We start from the raw sequence: 19,570 nt of genomic DNA, 5'->3' as shown, positions 1-19,570 counted from the left end.
CCTGTTACAAACTAGTCAGGGGGGATCAGCAGGCACTGGGGAAGTCCCTGTTCCCCCGAGCACTACCAGGCGTAACCAGGAATAACGGTCACAAGCTGGCAAAGGGTAGATTTAGGCTAGATATCAGGAGGCGCTACTTCACGGTCAGGGCGGCTAGGATCTGGAACCAACTTCCAAGGGAAGTGGTGCTCACTCCTACCCTGGGGGTCTTTAAGAGGAGGCTAGATACACACCTTGCCGGGGTCGTTTGACCCCAGTACTCTTTCCTGCCATGGCAGGGGGTTGGACTCGATGATCTGCTCAGGTCCCTTCCGACCCTAGAAACTATGAAACTATGAAAAAGTTTGGCTGCTGAAGGTACAGAACAGGAGGATCTCCTGCACCCAGTTACCAGACAGCCAGAGCCGCAAGAGGGACAGGATCATCTGCTATAATTTTTATTAGCCTTCCTTGTGCTAGGGAAGGCCAGTGTCTGAGTCACATGAGTCCTGATGAGTCAGTGAGACATCTTGTAGCTCTTACAGCCGGCAGTCAAAATTCTATGAAAAGAGGCTATATCAGCAGGCTATATCAGGCTATTATAGTTGAATAAAGAGCCACATAGGAAAGAGGAGCAAGTAGAAACTCAGGTATGGACACAAATAAACTTTGTGTATCGTGCATCTTTATATTTGTAAAAGTTGGCCCAGTTTGCACCTATATAAGCCATAGATTCAGAAACTGACAATGCCGTATAAAGCTAAATGCAGAATAATTGTGAAGATAAGCCCTGGACTCCTGCTCATTCATTCAATGTAAGGCATACGTTGTTGATTTTTTTTTCTTCCTGTCTAATTGAAAAAGAGAAACCTCATAGAGCACATCATCTAATGCAAAGTACTTTCAACATCTGTAATTCTTATCAGTGGAATAATACAAAGCAGGACTTGTTCCAGATGCATATTTTGTTTGCATTTTTAGAATTCCCTTTTGACCAACAAGTGCCAAAGAATAACTGCCAATGTCTAACAGTGACCTTTTGCACCAGCATTTCTGTCCTTTATACAGAGAGGGATTCTGTTCCTCTTTGCTTGCAAAGGTTCAGGTTGTGCTCCCACTCCCTCAACTGCTTGAGATTTTGTCAGGGCAATTGCAACTGAGCATATGGAAGCAACAGCCTTTTAGGCATCAGAAGCGGCGGCATCTGAACAAGGCGCATTAGCAGATTAGATGAAGGATGCTTCGTCATTAATAAATACCATGGAAAGTGTTCTGTCTGCATGAGAATGTGTGAAGTCTTCAATGCAAAACCAAGGGGATTCCTAAATCTCTGCCCAGATTGGAAATTCACACTCAAGTATGTGGTCGACCTAAGATGCCTGTATGCTATGGCATATTTTTGGATTTCTTTTTGATTAATATCATGCTTCAATGCACCCATCTGTCTGTGTACTAAGTGTAAGTTTCAAAGGAAGATAAGTGATATACATCAATTAATAATGAAGGCAAAGTTGAGATTATAGTAGTAGAAAGTTATGGAAATCTTAGAAAAGGTATTGCCAAATTGAAGTAATAAAGAATGCAAAAACAATTTAAAAAATAATCCCCTAGAGGAAATGAACACTCTCAGGCTAATTTAATTCTGTAATTTTGCAGATCAAATTTGAGCCCTTCCTTTTTGAGTGATTTGGAAAATACAGATGAGCATAGCATCTCAGTACACTATTGCAGATGTTGAATTTTATTTGATGGAAAAAATAATGGCTTAAAGACTAATCAGATAGTTCAGCATGTCTACAGTTCCCAGTATCAACAGTTATGATCTCATTTTATCATAGCTATATTTATACCTACACTGGGAGCTTAGCTTTGAAAACCACCATTCTTAAAGCTGTGTCTCTTAGGTTCATTTTGAATGAATTTGAAACCAGGAGATTCATTGTCTTTCAGAGGTCTTATAAACACAGCCTAAGTTACCAAAGAAGATACAAAAAAGTAGCCTGTAACAAACCCTAACCATGCAATTTAATAATGTCTAAACCAAGTAACAAGCTGAGAAACAATTAAATTGCTTCGCAATGCCAGTTGCTTGCAGAATGTTTGCCATCCTGTTGATAGGTTAAAAAATAATCTATTTGCAGCTCTGAGGTTGGAGAACGCAGTGAATTTAGTAAGCTCAAGCCTCACTGCACTTGTCTTTCATGCGACCAAATGTGTCCTTTTAAGATATTATACTGTTTCACACCTGATTGGATAAAGAATTTAAGAAGATATCTTCTCATAGTATATCTATTCTTAAGTCTCTTATCATTTCTTAATATTGGAACATATACATTTCAATATCCATGGACCTGTTTGAAAAACAGTTATAAAAATTGTCACGGATGATATTTTTTCAAACTGGCTTCAAATGTCTAAGGAAGATTTGGATTTTATACTTTGCAGCCAAAATAATATAAGACAGCTTACCCCAAATGCTTTCACTAGACATGTATTTGTTCAATTACTTGAGAGAACAAATACTCCATTCCATCCTGTACTCCTTTGAAAATACTGCTTAATGATATGAAAATGATCAGTAAATTACATTTGCTGAAACATTAGGGACAATTGACTAACAATGATCAAATAGATCATGGGTGTAACACCATTAAAGTTAATTGAATCACACTACAAATGAGCTGGCCCAATGAAACTGCAAGTATTTTCTGTAAAAACAGAGGCTAGAGGACACATGATGTTTAACAGTCATGTTCTGTGAGGAATGTGGATTTCCAGTCTATGCCAGTGGGAAAAAAAGACCCGTAAGCAGCAGAAGTGACACATACCTGAAGATCTCTAGTCTACTTCTGGATTTCATATTGCTATATATGCAAATAAGCATAATATTTTACTCTCATACCATTTATACTTGCAAAACCAACGTACTGGGCTAAAATTTCAGCCAGGCTTCTAACTGATTGTATGGTCTTACATGTAAAATAGCAGGGAAACAAGTTATATGGATTGTAAGGCCAGAAGGGACCTTGGAAGATCATCAGGTCCAGCCCCCTGCACCAAGCAGGAAAGATAACTGGGGGTCAGGTGACCCCAGCAAGGTGACCGTACTTTTGAAGATTTCTAGGGTAGGCGATTGCACTACCTCTGGTGGGAGCTTATTCCACAGTCTGGACACCCTGACTGTGAAGAAGTTTTTCCTGATGTTGAGCCTGAATCTATCTTCCAGGAGTTTGTGGCAATTGCTACTAGTTTTCCCCTTAAGTGCCCTGGTGAACAGTTGCTCACTGATCCCTTGATGTACTCCTCTAGTGTAGCAGTAAGCTGCTACCAGGTCTCCTCTCAGCCTTTTCTTCAGGCTGAAGAGTCCCAGATCCCTCAGCCTTTCCTCATATGGCTTGCCATGTAAGGATCTGATCAAATGGGTGGCTCTTCTTTGGACTCTCTCAAGCTTGTCCACATCCTTGTTAAAGTGTGGTGCCCAGAACTGGACACTGTACTCCAGCTGCTGTCTCACCAGTGCTGAGTAGAGCGGAAGAATCACCTCCTTGGTTTTGCTGGAGATGCATCAATTGATGCATGCCACAGTATTATTTTCCCTGATGGCTACCACATTGCACGGCTGGCTTATATTCATGCTGTGGTGTATTATTACCCCCAGGTCCTTTTCATTCATGGTGCTAGTCAGTTTGGTGCCACCAAGCCTGTAGTTGTGTTGGGGGGTGTTCATTGTGAGGTAGAGCACTTTACATTTCTCAACGTTGAACTTCATCAGGTTCTTATCCACCCAACTTGCCAGCCTGTCTAGGTCTGCCTGTAATTGTAGCCTATCTTCAAGTGTGACTGTGCTCCCCCATAAGTTGGTGTCATCCACGAACTTGGCCAGTGAGCTCTTCACCTCCACATCTTAATCATTATTAAAGATGTTGAAAAGTACTGGACTATGATAGGTTTGTATATGAAACCAAACATCATAAGAATTATGCATACCCTTTATCTAGTTTTTGTACTTGTGCATGTGCAGATATCTGAATTGGAGCCACAAATTACATTGTGTCGTTCTTTGCCATGTCTATGATCCTCTTCATCATCTGAGGGGCATCTGTCCAGTTAGGGTCCAATTCTGCAGTCACTCACACCAGATTTATCTCAGCGTCATGCTGATTAAGGTCAGAATCAACAGTTTCATAACAACCATGTGAAGTAAATATTATACTTATTTTTCAATGTGGAAAATAAAGCACTGTGCTGCTAAGTGGCTTGACCAGTGCTGTATATCAAATCTATACCAGAGCTGTAAATAGAACTCCAGCCATGGGTCCTGAGTTAGTAGTACTCTGTGGCTGGAGTGGGAGAGTGAGGAGACTTCAAAAGTAAGCAGCAAGTGTTTCCAACTTACATCAGTCCTAACCAGAAACTTCCATTTGGGTTTTAGCTTTGAGCTGTACATCAAGAGCCCAGTTCAAAAAACATATATATCAACCATATTGTTGTGAGGCTCAGAAACCATCAGCAATCATGATGAGATGGAAAAATGGCAATTGCAGCAGGAGATCAGTCTGGCTGGATAGCAATCTCTCCAGGTAACTGAAACTCAAAAAGGAATCCCATAAAAAGTCAAAACTTGATCCTAGTACTATAAGAGGAAGACTAGAGATTCCATAAGTCCTGTCTGGAGTGTGGAAGGCAACCTAATCACAGATGATGCAGAGAAGGCGGAATTATTAAATGCCTTTTTTACCTTGGTTTTCACAAACAGGGGAAGCTACCAGATGATGAGTGTAGTTGGCAGCAGAGATAGGGAAGGAAACAAACAGCCTAGAGTAATGGCAGGACAGGTTAGGGATTATTTAGAGATGATAGATGCTTTCAAGTCGGCAGCCAAGAGTACTGAAGGAATTGACTAAGGCAATTTCAGAGCCATCTACTATCCCTTTTGAGAACTCATGGAAGTTGGATGAGGTTCTGTATGACCAGAAAAGGGCAAATATAGTTATCATTTTTAAGAAGAGGAAGGAGGAGGATCCAGGGGACTACAGGTCAGCCAACCTGACCTCTATATCTGGAACAAGTCCTCAAGGAATCCACCATGAAGCACCTAGAGGAGAACAAGGTGATCAAGAATAGTCAGCATTGATTCTCCAAGAGCAAGTCATGCCTGATGAATCTGATTTCATTCTATATCTTGCCTTTAGCAAAGCTTTTGACACTGTCTCCCATAATGTTTTAATTAACAAACTAAAGAAATACAGACTAAGCAAAAGTACTATAAGGTGGATACATGGATCATCATAGAGAATAGTCCTCAACAGCTCAGTATCTAGTTAGGAAGAGGTATCAAGTGAGTTTCCAGAGGGGTTTGTCTTGGATCTGGCACTTTTGAACATCTTCCATAATGATTTCGATGATGGGATTTTTATGCACACTTAGCAAATTTGCAGATGACACTAAATTGGGTGGAACTGTGAATATTCTGGAGGGCACGACTAGGATCCAGACTGACCTGGATAGACTGCAGAATGGGTATGCAATCAGTGAGATGAGATTCAACAAGGATGAATGCAAAGTCCTGTACTTGGGGTGAATAAATACATACTGTGGAATGACTGGCTAGGCTCTGGTACTGCAGAAAAGAACCTGAGGGTTCTGGTTGGATATGAGCCAACAGTATGCTCTTGTTGCAGACAAAGCCCAGAGCATCCTGGGTAAGAGGCGTGTCTTTTGCAAATTAAGGGAAGTGATTCTTTTTCTCTAGTCTGTCCTGGTGAGGCCTCACCTAGAGTACCACATTCAGTTTTGGGCCCCACACTTCAAGAAGGATGTGGACAGTTTGGAAAGAGTCCAGGGCAACAAAAATGATTAGAGGCCTTGGATACAAGACTCATGAGGAAAGGCTGAAACAGCTAGGGTTATTTAGCCTTGAGAAGAGAAGACTGAAGAGGGATTTATTAAGTTTTCCAGTACTTGAAAGATGATTATAGAGAAGATAGAGATAGAAGATAGATGGCTTTTCTCTGTGGCTATAGGAGACAGGACTAGGAACAATGACCTCAAGTTGCAGTAGGGGAAATAGGCTGGAAATTAAGATGGACTTTCTGACTATGAGAGTGATTAGGCATTGGAACAGGCTACCTAGAGAAATTGTGGAGCCTCCATTCTTGGAAAATTCAAAAGCGGACCTTATGAGGTCCCTTTCGGCCCTACTTTCTTAAGATCATATGATTCTTCTGCTGTATGTAGATGCTTCAAGTGAAAATTAGTGCCATGCTAAATGCAAACATTTCTGTATTCTGCTTCTGATGGAAGGCTAATTTAAACTTTGTCAAGAAAAAGAGCCTGGGATAACTAAGCCCTTTACCCTGCCACTCCAGTTTTCATGGGCATTTGTGTGTATGAGAGTTAACAAGAGAGGCAGAGAGACACATTCTATATCCACATCAAATCCACAGCATTTAGCTTTAGAGCTTAGTGGGTTATTTTCCATTTATTAACTGTCTTCTGCAGCAGATTGACCTTTCCTTGAATAGGTCAGCATCTGGCAGAGCCAAGGGACCAAATTCTGATATTAGTTACACTGGTGAATTCCAGAGTAGCTCTGTTGATGATGTCAGTACAGCTACTCAAGATCTATACTGGTGTGAGAGGAGACATTTGACCCAGGAACTTCAGCTTTTGGAGGGAGTGGGGTATTTTCCTGTTTCCTAATACCATACTTGTTTTCATACCGTAGTCTTCAATGCATCTCTGTTACTTTTAGTGTGGTAATAATTAAACAAAGACCTCTGAGTGCAGTACTTTCACCATGCTGGATAAAGCTGAATGAACACAGCAGAGAAGATTGACTCTTAGAAGAAGAAAATCTTTGACCTTTTACCACTGGGACTGTAATTCAAGTTCGTACTGACACCTGCTTGCCAAGGTTGGGCTTTCTGTTGAAGCAATATCAAAACAATCTGTTCAAGCTGCCTACAGTGATTGCCGGTGGATAAACAGAGAATATTTGTTTTCTTTGATGCCAGTTCTGTAATCTTTGCAAGCAGTAACATTTAGATTCAAATTTTGCTGAATAAAAAATGCAAGGCAAGAAAAAGGGGACTTTACTTTGAATTAGGACTTGATATTACTGACAGAATTCATCACAGATAATCAGGGTGGCATTGCCTTTACGTCTTACTGGACAATTTTTCTGTCACTGAAATTTAAGAAATGTAGGACACTTTCAAACAAAGTTGTTTCTAATTCACTAGAAGTGCACTTGTCTGCCCTAAGGGACCTCTAGAGATGTCTATTTATGATAAACATTTTCAAGTATAAAGTTTTCAGACATTCTAGGGTATTATACAATATAAAGAAAAACAATGTCTGTTTAATTCAGAGTTCCTATATAAGTAAATAAAACTCTCACAATTTTTCCTCTTCTAATGATCCTTCCTTTATATATAAATACTTCAGCAAAAAAACAAATAAAACTGAAGTGATTTTTTAAAGTCTATGTTGCCCACCAATTTTAGAGATAGAAGTTGCACATAAACTGATATAAGTGATCAGAAAGCAGTTAAAATCTGTAACACAACAGAAGTTCAGTGCATGTAAACTGCTTTTAAAATGGCTGAAACCAGTTTAAGATAAGCCTGGATGGATTTAGTATTAGACTTAACTGATTCAGGTTAAATCTGTCTTTTGAACTTGTGTCCAAGATCCCTTCCAGATTCAAGTTAACTTGCAATCCTCCAGCAGCCAAGAGTGCTTTGCACATCCCCTGCAAATCCCCTGCAAGTCCCACAGGGTGGGCAGGCTAGCCATGGCCCAAACTATCCTCTAGCTGAGTGGAAGGTGTGCTCTAGCGCCCTCCAGGTTCTGGCCTGGGCCACTGCAGGCATGTGGCTGCATTTCTGGAATCAAAAGTGATTGTCCGTTCACTTGCTTATCAGTACTCACCTACACAATTTAGACTAACCTGCAAAGATTGAGTCAATTCAGCCCTGGGATTTTTGACTGTCTGTACTTAGTCCAAAGTTTTAGGACAATAATCTACATTTTCAAAAAAATTCATTGATCCTGTCTTTCCAGTATAGTTGTAATTCTTTCACGATTTCGTACTTCAGCCCCGATTTCAGATCAGAATCTCAGCTGATGTAAACGGCTGTAGTTCCATGATAATGATGCCGTGCTGATTTACACCATCTGAGGACATGATCTCCGGTTTGACAGAACTGAGCAGTAATGGCTGTGCTATTGCAAGTCAGTACTGATGAACCAAATCAACATTGTCTCCCTGTGTCAACCACGCAGGATGAAGAAGCCTGTGTGCAAGTCCTCATCTCATTAAATTCATTTGATGCAGTCAACACTGTTGAACCAAAGATCTTTCCCTTTTTTTACTCCAAGACCCAATTTTCTGTCCAGACTCCCTACAAATGTTTCCTTTTCCATGTGTGCCCAGTATTTGCTACAGAGATCAGAAAGATGAAGGTAGAAATTAACTTGAAGTTGAAAATTTCAGTGATAGACAAAAAACTACGGGCACCTATACATGTGATGAACCTCTGCTCTGATGTGCTAATTAGTATGTGTTGGAGTAGATTCAATTAATCGAGTCTGCTGGAGCAGGCTAATTAGTGCACTCCAGCAGCCTCTGCATCATGCGTATTCAGTGTCCCACCATTTCAACATGGCAGTGGGGATGCTTTAACTAAAGCTCATTGAATGAGCTTTAGTTAAACTGTCCCTGCTGCCAGTTTGAAGCACAAGACACTGAATACATGTGACACCGCGGGCACTTTAATTAGAGCTTTTCCAAGACCCTTTCTTCTCTCTCCTGTCTCTGCTTCAACAGGCAGCTTAAAGGGTGTCTATATCCACGTGCTGTGGGGCTCTCAGAGCCACTGTAATTAAAGCACCCCACCCCTCCACCTCAAAGCTCATGTATAGACATCTTTTAAGATGCACGTTACAAGCATACCTTGATAGGTTAAAAAGAAAGAGTATTCTTGAAACTTCCCTACACACTACAAAAAATATGCTGAGCAAAAATATACAAAGAAGCAACTTAAGTAATCACCGAAGACCTTAGCATAAGGCAAGTGGCATGTTTTTAAGGTGAAGGTAATTCTCTGGCTGGAGGGAGTGGCAGGAGCAATAACAAAACAGAATCTAAGTGCTGTGTCACCCTTTCAGTCCTGCTCCTCTGCAGTGAGAAGAACCTTGTCAATGAATTTTTTCATCTAGATTCAGATCCTGATTTCCAGCTAATTGTGATTCCAAAGCTGCCTGTGGCAAGGCAGATTCCTGTCTTGTAGCAGGCCTTTGGGGCAGGAGTGAAAGGTGAGCAATGCACCCTTCTACTTTCCATGCAAGTTAACAGCTGCTGCCAGGCGATGCTTTGTTTCATCCCTGCTTTTAGTGGATATTTTACCACAATGGTTTTGAACCTTTGATCATTTACGGACCCCTAAAAAATTTAGAATAGAGGTGTGGACCCCTTTCAGTTGTAGGTGTGGGTATTCACACACTTTTGATTGACCATAGCCATTTTTTGCAGACCCCTTAGATATCGTCTGTGGATCCCTAGGGCTCCATGACTCACAGGTTGAAAACCACTGCTTTACCAGAAAAGGACAAATGTAGCACCATGCAATGCTCTTGCCCCAACTCTGGACATCTAGAAGCAGACATGCAAGGTATACTGGCAAAGAGTAGAGAGGATGTCACCACAGAATATCTCACTCTGTTTTGAGCCAGAAAGAAGGACAAGTACTGGTTGGGGGCATAGTGGATTGCAGTCCCTTGTGAGTTCTAGATATTATGTTAATACAAATACTGCTGCTATTAGAAATACTAATCTGGTATTGGTAAAAATAGGGAGCCACCAGTCCCCTGTCCTGCACTGTTTTAAATCATTCCTTTCAAAAGTAAGTGTATATAGCTATAGGTGCTGTATATAAGGGAGATAAACATCCAGAAAGGAAAGAAGGGAGTAGAGCAGAAGGCATCATGGTATGTATACAAGGCCTGGAAAGATGTTTGCATTGTACGGGAATATTGCTGAATCAGCAGGGGGGCACAGACAAAGGTGTGTGTTGTTTCCCTGAGGCAGAGACAAGAGAGAGTCTTGGAAAAGCTATTTGTTGTTCTATGGATCAAACCTGATTTGTACAGAGTAGTGGCAGATAAGTACTAAACAGATGAATCCTGTGTCTTTGGGCATTGACTTGACATGTGATGTGTTCTAAAATTAGGCTGAATGGAAACCAAATGATCTGGGATGTCTAAATGCTGGTGAATTATTATCATTTCTTGGCACCAAACAGCTAACAGCCTCTGACTGCCTTAAGAATGTTTGATGAAAACATTAGACATTATAATTCAGTAAGGCAAAATGTTTTGCTAAAAAGCCAGTAAACCCAGTGCTGAGAAAACACCAAACTACACATAAAAGCATAAGTGCCAGTCACTAAATATGAACCATATCGCAGAAATCAACAAAGCATGATAAATAGCACGTAGGCCCTGATTGCTAAAACTGCACACCTAATTTATATGTGCAGTTACCATGATTAGATGGTCATTTATTCATGCATAATTGAAGTAATTACTAGTGTGGAGCAAATAAGCTGCAGTAAATTAAATCGATTTAGCCTCTTTTTTTTTATTCACAAAATGTCCGTGAGCAGACAAGGATTTTCTTTGGCTTATTTGTTGTTTGGGTTTCTTTGCTATATATTTCTCCTTAGGGCATATGGGTACACAATCAAGACACTATGAGTTAAATGAGGGCAGGGATTTATAGCACATTATCCACTGTATGGTAATGGTCCATGTGTGTGCTCTTATCTCCCTGCAAATGAAAGCTACCCTGCAGTATGTAACCCTTCAGTGAAATGAATGAAGCGTTAAAATGCTGTCCCATTCTAAATCAAGGGCAAAGTTTTGTCCCTTGATTGGATGATAATCTTTGCTAAGTATACTCATCTGAGCACCTTGCTCAGGCCTTAAAACAATCTTTGTCCAAACTCACTTGCTTAGCTATGACACATGGGAGGTATTTCTCAGAATATCTCCCATGTGTATTCTGAGAAATACTTTCTGAGAAATATTGAAACGAAGATGGGGATGTCCCTTCCAGTCTTACCATTGCATAAGTGTGTACAGCACAGGTGTGTTCATGCATGTTTTACAACACTGTAATTTAGAACACTGTTTATAGCACTATAAAGTTACAGCACTCTTCAACATGACAGAAGTGCAGTGTTGAGGGCGGGGGGCCTCTGAGCCTCCCTGCACTTTCCAGGGTAGGAGGCAGAGGGTGCTCCACAGCCTCCTGGGGCTACAGGAGGCTATGGACAACGGCAAACCACTAGGGAAGATGGAGCTGGGCACCGAGCAGAACAGCAGAGGCACAAAGAGGGAAAGGGGGACAGGCAGAAGCAAGGTTGTGGGGGAAGAGGTGCCATTCCAGCTTCAGATCTCTCCAGGCATTGCCCAGCACTGGATGTTGTGCCAGGCTCCCTGCCATGGCATGTGATGAGTCTACCCCAACACACACACATGCCAAACCCCCATGCTTCCCTGGCTCATTCATGACCTCAGAGATCCTTCCCAACTTTGTCGTGCCAGGAGGGAGCGAGTCCCAGCCAGGCAGGACAGCACGGAGCTAGTGCCAATGCTCCCCTCCTGCCTGTGTTGAACCAACCCCCTTCCCCACAGCATTGTCTAGCCCAGAGCCTGCCACGCTGCAAGCCCTGCCAGGCACTCAACGGCCTTCTGGTGTGGCTGGAGCTCCCCAGGGCCTGGTGGGTGCAGAGTGAGCTGTGCTTCAAGGAGCTGGGATGCACCCTGCCCTCTCCTCTCCACCCCAGGCCCATTTGCCACAATCGATATCATCTCAGTTGGCTGGTGGCAGCAAGATGAGTTGCCAGCTGTTGGCAGGCTTAGCTAGTGCTCCTGGGCTACCCCTGGTGGTGTTGGGGAGTGCTAACCAAGCTCACAAAGCCCATGGGCTACTGGTGTAATCACCAGAAATTTAGTGTTTTTTTCTGAAGTTACTTTGTATCCAGTTTAAACCATCCCTTTTTCCTCTGTGAGTAGCTGATGGAAACCTGGATCAGCAAAGAAGCAGGCTAAATTGGATTTCCTAAAATGGCAAAATTCACAACATTAGTGTCCACGCTGGCTCTGAGAAAATCTTTTTTTTAATTTGATAAAACAGGGTGGGTTTCTAAAATGCCTAACATTTTGGACCTTTTCAAAACACACTGCCCACAGCAGTGAGCCTCCCATAGTGACAAATTAGATGTCGTATCACTATGGAGAAATATCTTGTCTTTTTTTTTTTTCTTGATGAACTCTGGCACCTATTGTGAGGTGGATGACAAATAGTAGGAGGCAAGTCTGACCGGCGCCTCTTATACAATTAGGAATCCTATCAATGCAAACTTGTGACTATCTTTTGACATTTTATCTAGCTTTATGACTTGTAGCTGCAGCACCTTCTGAATAAGACTGCAAAACTCTTACAAGCCCTGTCACTGCCAATATTCAGTTGTTAGTGTTTGTAGCACTTGGGGTTGGTGATATTACAGATGTGGATGGCTATATGCTTCATCTTGGTTTTTGCCACAGCAGCTCTGAGAGGAGACAGATCTCCTGAAAAACAGTTTTCTGCATCCTAATGCTCTGCTGCTGCTTCTGGTCACCCAACATTACCCTATCCCACCCCTTGGTATGCACGGGCTTCGCTCAGAAGGGGTGCTTCACCATGTGAATTGTATCCAGGGATAACTTCTTGATTTTATCTGCCTTTCTTTCTTCCTTTCTTTCTTTCTTTCTCAGATGGTCTCTACACAGCATCACAATGACAATGCTGGTAGCGGCAGACTGTTGATCTTTTATCTCTATTTCTTTTATCCTTTTTCATTTTTGCTTTATCATAATACGATTTAATGCATAAACATTACAATTTTGTAAAAAGGTTTTCCTAAACTTTGTGAAAAGGAGGTTGCAAATTGATTTCCCAGTATTCTTATTACTCATGATAAATTGGCACCAAATTGTAATAAACCTTGGGAGTATGGGGTAGAAACATACCAGAAAGGTAAGACCAAATAGATCATCCTAGTGATACCCAGCAAGAATATGTGCTTTACTAAGGCCTGCTTAAGCCAAGATGTCTGTTGAGCAGCTGGAATGGTTTGGCCAAAACAAGATAACAAATGGGCAGAAACTGGTTTGCACGATGTTAATGAATGTATGGAATGTTTTTATTGGATAAATTGTTCTAAATGACTGGGCTATAAATTCTGGTGCATTTGATAAATGTGTCCATTCAAGTCTCTGCAAATCTCCCCATTCAAATCTCAGCATTGCAACAGACCAAGGATTGGCGACATTTAATTTGTGCTGGTGATTGATTATGGTCTTAATTGTCATAATCAATAAACTAATTGAGCTTGCTCAGTTTAATCTCTCTCACTTTTCTTAGAGATAAACAACTAGTAGTCAGCAATCCCAAGTCTTCTAAAACCGGGATGCTTTCTGACTGTCAATCTATCTGGAGCCTCCTCTCCTTGTTAGTGACTGTCAAGGTCGCTGCCCTCAGTGATGTTGCCTCCGTGCTGCACAGAGCTGAAGCAAACCCCTTCCCGAGAGCACTTACAACTGGTGCTAGATTGCTAAACACAATCTAGTACCAACTAGGTGGTTCCTAGGATAACACGACAACCAAAATGAGAAGAACACCACATTTCAAAGCAGTAACAGGCTTCTAAGGATCAGGAATATCAAAGGGCAGATCCAGAGGGGCTGTAGTGGGACAGCCACACCCCCCTACTAGACCATGTGGAAGGAGCAACAGTTGAGGACTTCTTTTAAATCACCAAAGAAGGTAATAATTTTCCCTACTCTCTTCCCCTCCATGCTCAGAGGCATGTCCCCTCCCATCTCTTCCTCTCTCACTCCTCCCTTCTCCACCTGCCTCTGCTACTGTTCCTGCTGTTTGAGGCAATGGGAACTCCTGTCCCTCTCCAGCCAGGCTCTATAGGGCTGGGCTCAGCCCAGGAGTGGCAGTGGATGGACGGGTTCTCATCTCCTGCCTTGTCCCCTTGGGTGTTCCCTACCAACCCAGGAGAAGGCACAGAGGAGAAACCGGCCTGCAACCTGCTGCTGCCACTGCTGTTTCCTGGGCTGAGCTCTGCCCCTGTGCACAGAGCCAGTCTTAGAGGTGGGCAATGTGGGTGACTACCCAGAGTGCCATTGTCAGGGGCACACACACACACACACACACACACACACACACATGCATGCACACATGCATGCATACATGTGTGGACATCCCATGCTCACAGCAGTGCTCTCTCCCCACCCTGCCCCAGCTGATCCCCATCCCAAGGCAGGAGGAGCAGTACCCAGGCCAGTCCACATTTAGCTGCTGCTCAGGAGGAATCAGACTGAGTAGTGCAGAAGGCAGCAGCGGTGCCTGCCTACTCACCTGCCTGGTGCACCATGCCACTCCACCTCCCCACTGGACTGTGCTGTATGCTCCTGCCTGCCTGCCTCTGCCTGCAGCAGTGTTGCTGACTGACGAAGAGGTGTCCGGGGGGCAAAAATGCAAATTTGCCATTTCCCCATATTCCCTCTGCCTGCAGACCCCACCTGAAGTAGATTTGGAGCTCCACTTGCCCCTGGGACAGTGAGGACAGCAGTAGGCAGGGGAGAAGGAAGTGGGGGCGGGATTATTACCTATTTTGGGGACTTAACCCCCCCCCCCAACTGTTGCTCCTGTGGCACAGTCTGTCTGTGTTGGATGGGCTGGGGATGAGGTTGGGAGTGGGGGTGCAGCCACTCCTGTGGTAGAATCCTAGATCTGCTTTTGGACATGACTTGTAATAATTGATTCAGGAGACAATTGCAGTAGTCTCACTAGAGCTGGTTAAACACATGGAACGTTGTTGTCACTAAAGGTTTCATCACCAAGTTCCCCTTTTTTAAGATAAGATTTCAAAATCTGAAACGTTTCACCATCTCTGTTTCTCATCATAGTTGACACCAGTTCTTTCAATTTTATGCATAATATTCATTAGCAATATCAAGAATGCAAAAAAAAAATGTCAGTGGGCATATCTACACATGCATTACTGCACTGTAATTACGGTGCATTAAGTTTAGTACTTGTAATAACGGGTACTAACTTAATGCATAGTAATTGGCACTACTGCGCAGTAGTGCTGGCGCATGTCTTTTAAGTGATGCTAATGTGCAGTAGATTAATTCTACGGTGCATTAGCATTGCTTTTGCTGTGAAGGACTAATGCGCAGTAGAATTAGTCTACTGCACTTTTAGTGTCTTGTGTAGATGCATCTAGTGAGATGCAGATCAAGAGAAGGAGGGAAGGTCAAAAGGACTAAAGTAGCAGAGTGGTGGTCTTGGTAGTTAAAATAATAATGAATTTTAAAAAGGCACATTTTGAATCATCAGTTCTGGCAATTTTGCAAAATGTGTTCTCATAATTTAGGACACCAACCAGCTCTTACATGTAGTGATATTCCCATAACTCACAGCTGGTTGCTACTTTTCCCAGACTAATAGGGACGTAAGGGTATTAACAGCTGTTTCTTAATTTTTATATACTAATAGGGATATAACTTTCATAGTTCTTGCTTGCATAGGAAACAATTTGTTCCTTTTGATTACTGTGGGACCCAAGAAAATACAGAAAGAAAGATTATTTTGCTTCTGTGCAGCCCCTTGAGATGAAATGTGAAGAAGCTGGGAATATCCTGTCCTACAATTTATTTAATAAGTGTTTCAGAGAGAGAGAATTTGATTAACTAAAGCAAGTAAGTGACATTTCTATTAGAGGTAAAGTAATTGAGCATTACAAGAAAAGAGACCAGCAAGCAAATACGTTCACATATACTTTTGTTACAACAGTGTTATTTCATTTAGCCTGTGAAAGTCTCTTCTCCTAGGGTATCTTTATGCAATGAATGGCACTGCTATTCAGTCTTGAGATTGTCGCCTCCAGAATGACAAATTCTAAAACTCTGAGTGGGTGACAGAAAGGTCATCTTACTGACAAACTGTCCTGTATATCTTCACAGCTGTGCAATTCATTGATCGAGTGCTAGAGTGCATATTAGTTGTGATAGAAACCACATGTCTACTTCAGGTCAAGCATTCTTCAGGTACAGGTGACTTAGATACAGTTATCTTTAGTGTAACCCTCCTAAAGATGATATGACTGAAAGAAGTAATCCTTTATTCTAAACAATGGGAGCATATAAAAAGTTTCAGAGATTCAGTCTACTCACAAGCCAAAGCCTTATTGTTTTGTGAAATTCATGTTAATGATACAACTTCTTGGTCTTCCAAAATGGAGCTGTCTCAAATCTGAGGAAATTCGTCATCTTTAGAGATTTCGGTACATCTTTCCAACTAGGCCCAACAGGGAATGTTTATCACCCCTAACTCAGTGCTTATCAACCCATTAAGAAAACAAAGCCTCTCTCCATTAACTAATGGAGCTCTTCTTACACAGCTCTTCCATGATAGGACATTAAGTTACCTGTTGATTAACACCAAAAAGCCTCTGTCCTCTCCCACAGCATGAACTTCAGCTGATTACTACAATGTCTCTCTTTTTTTTTTTTTTCTGACAATGTCTTTGGTGTCATTTCACCTTTTCTGCCCATAAAATAAAATAGCATCAGCATGTGATTTTTGTAATACGTCCCACAAGGTCTCTTGATAAATTTGTCAACAGCTAGGCCTTTACCGTCTTACAATATGTGTACATTTTCTTTTCATAATGGTTAACTATATTGAAACCTTCACTGTCTGATAGATATTTATGTAATTTTATCTAACATTCTACGCAGTTGTTGCTGAACTGCTTGAAGTGCAGACACTTATTAAATATAGGACTTGTGATGCCATAGTACAAAGATTCATTATTATTTCAATGCAATGCTACATTACTCATTTGCCCTCCAGATAAAGTGGATTCTCTTTAACTAGTCTGAGTGGTAGGAAAACCCCCCCCTCTGTGATAGCTTTTTCTGTTTTATTTGTGGCAAAAATGAAGAATGGATACCTGGCTATTATTATTAATTATTATTGTTGTTGTTACTACAACTACTACTACTACTACTACTACTTCCCTGACACTTCCATAAGGAGTTTTGCCTTTTTAGTGAACTTGCTGCTTGTAGAAAGTGCCAGATCGACAACCTGGAAAATGAAATCCCTCTGTTTATCTGCATGCCTGGTACACTGTAGTCAATGGCTACGCAAGGCTCCCTACTGCCTCGTCAATATGCCTACAGTGTGAGAGAAAGCAGTTCAGTCTCCAGGACTATAAAACCCTTGGATCTTCTTTTACTTTGTTCAATAAGGAGGCCGGCTACAGCTAGAGGTTGGGGTGGAATCGTATTTGGATATATTCTCAGTAGAGGCTAGACTGCGATGCCTAATCTGTCTCAGGCCTTACTCAACTTTCATTCACTGTCAACGAATGCATAGGACATACAGAAGATGAACTCATAAATTCAAAATGTAGGCACCTGCCTGCCTCTGTGAAGCAATATTCCTTCTGGTACAACTATTAAGTGTTTGGTTCTGTAAGAATGAGAACAGTCACCGAAATCTGCATTAAATGAGCACTGCCCTTCTGAGTGCCATCACAAATACGGAATATATAATTTGGCTCCTAAAGTATTTCAGTTACATGGGGCAAACTGTGCTGTATAATTTCCTGAAAGATGTCAGAGCACTTAAAGGATTTTGCTTAGAAAGTCCGGCATAATCAAATTTGGGTGGAGGACAGTGGTTTTCAGACTGCATTCTGCAGTACCCTGGGGTGCTGTGAGAGGTCATCAGGGGGTCTGCAAAGAAACTGGGGGCAATGAAGGCGGTGTGCCACCACAATTGGGCAGGGTCACTTGGTTCTGTATCAGCTCACAGGATAGGGGTAGGAAGCTCCATTACAGAATAAGCGATATGACAGGGTTCCATGACTAGCACGCTTGAAAACCATTGGGATAGGGCACTAAATGCAGCTGGGTGAGCTAAAAAAAATAGAGATCAACCTGAGACTTTTCCCAAAGAAATCCATTTTCAACAAGTCCCATTATGGCTTAGTGTTCTTTGTTCTCTTCCCGACAAAACTCTCACTTTGTTCCCAGCTGCAGCTTGTGCTATCTCCAACTTCATTGAACGGCAAGATGTGCAAGGCATTACTCACATTAGCTCACATTTGCAGAATGAAGAGGTTTGGCTAGCTCATATAAAAACATTTGGAAACAAGCCCAATCTGGAAACCTAAGGATAGTGATGGGGGTTGAAAACCCCTGAGTCCTAACCCTGCTTTTACAAAAGTGTGGACTTAAGCAAGTCATTTGACTTCTTGCCTCAGTTTCCCCACTGGTTAAAACTATCATGCCCAGCCTATAAAGCATTAGGTATTATTACCATCTAGAAACCGTGACAATTGTGATACTAAATTAAAAGAGTACAATGCTTTTCAGATTTTTATTTGGAATGAGCTTCAAAGCCTTCTGAGATTTGCCCACAATTTTGTTGTAAAGTCATTCCTAGGAGTACTAACAACAGGGTTTCAGTATGCTCCATTTTTAACACATTGTACTGTATAGTTTAAGGAAACATAATTTGCTGGATTTTTGTTATGTTTCAGAAAGCAGTATGAAGGAGACAGTATCCTGAGGAAATTCAAAATATAAAAAAAGGAACAAAGTCTGCATATAAACCAAGAAGTAGCATTAGGGAACATATGAGCCTGGTTATTTATTAGGCAATATTTAACTGAGCTAGTGTGGTGAGCAGGTGCTGCTCACCAAAGGGTGCTTTTGTCAGAAAATCATTTAATGTACAAAGAAATAGACTGAGAAAAAGTTACTTTTACTAAAGGAAAAATATTTTGCCTAAAAGTAAGGGTTTTTTTTTTTTTCAGGATTTCCAAAGTTCTGCATTCAAAGAGAATATAAATTATATGAATTCACAATCTTCTCACTGAGAAGGCTCTGTGTAATCAACAGAAATGAAGTAACACTTAAAAAAAAAGCAGATGATAAAACTGGCTGAAGAAGAAACACTTGGAAACTTCTTTTACTTCAGTTGGTGACTCTACTGATAGCTCAAAGAAGCTATCTATAGTATCAAACTGACTGCCTGAGGGAAATCATCTCTAGCACTGCAGCTGATAAAAGTACAGCTGATGTGTTTTGGTGCTGGATGCATCTTCCTCCTCCAGGTTGCCATAGAAAAAACATAAAAGTAAATACAATTTTAAAACGTTAGAAACTCGCTTTATGTCAGACTCTCTCCATACGGGGCTCATGCACCTATTCCGCCTCCCCTCTGCTGACCATATGTCTTGTGGATAGCAGGGTAGGGGGGTAGGCACCCACTTTTTCTACCCAAGTAGGAATAGAGTAGATCATATGCTAGCTGGCATAGCTGACCTGGTTGGGAGGGGAAAGAAGTCAGCCTCAGTTAGGTCAAATGTCTGACATAAGGTTGCTTCTATCCTACCATCCCTGAAGCAAGAGAAGATCACACGCTGACCGCCACTTATCCTGG

Source organism: Gavialis gangeticus, unplaced genomic scaffold (genome assembly GCF_001723915.1).
Source record: "Gavialis gangeticus isolate Ggan-Ray unplaced genomic scaffold, GavGan_comp1, whole genome shotgun sequence".
Classification (NCBI taxonomy): Eukaryota; Metazoa; Chordata; order Crocodylia; family Gavialidae; genus Gavialis; species Gavialis gangeticus.
Note: the sequence above shows the minus strand (reverse complement) of the source record.